Below are 755 nucleotides of genomic sequence, written 5' to 3'. Positions count from 1 at the left end.
GCCCCCTGGGCTCTTTACTGCCAGAGCTCCGCTCCCGTGCGCTCCTGCAGGAAATGACCCCTGCTGGTCACCCACCTACCATCTCCAGCAGGGTACCAGGGAGACACTGAGTCGCCACCCAAAGGTATTTCGGGGCTGGGCCTCGGCTTGTTCCCACAACAGGCGGGACTCCTTCTGTCATGGGCGAGTTCAAATATGGGGCCAGGAGAAAACTGTGATTCTGGACGAAAGATTTCTTACCGACGCTCTGTTTCTTCGAGGGGAAGGAAGTTCATATAAGGATCCTGTTTGTTTGGGTTGGTTCCCCTTGGAAGAGCTTTGTGGGGTCTTGGTGCGATAAACTTTAATGACAGAGATCCTGGCAGAGCTGAGCAAGGGTGGAAGCCACAGGGATTCCCCCAGAGTAGCAGGCCCACCACCCCCCCCCTGAGACCTGGGAGACCCATTGCTTAGCTAACGGAGACTGTGGCGATCGAGACAGACCAGTGCTGTGACTTCCCAGGAGGCAGGGTAAGATCTCAACCGAAACTGGCCGTATTTTTGCCCCGGTTGGGTTTGGTGCTTGAAAGAAAGGCTGTGCAGAAGAAGCCCGGCCCGACCTGCCGTGCGTCTGTGAGACTCTGGGGCGTTCTGCCGAAGGGCTGGTGTAGCCTCCGCTTGCACCGTGCCCTCTACAGAACAATCGTTCCTCAAGAAAATGTCGTTCAACAAAGACACGGTTGAGTCCCCATCACTCTCTCTTTCGCAGGCTGCTC

The sequence above is a fragment of the Gekko japonicus genome, unplaced genomic scaffold (genome assembly GCF_001447785.1).
Source record: "Gekko japonicus isolate JY-2015 unplaced genomic scaffold, Gekko_japonicus_V1.1 scaffold1082, whole genome shotgun sequence".
Lineage (NCBI taxonomy): Eukaryota > Metazoa > Chordata > Lepidosauria > Squamata > Gekkonidae > Gekko > Gekko japonicus.
Note: the sequence above shows the minus strand (reverse complement) of the source record.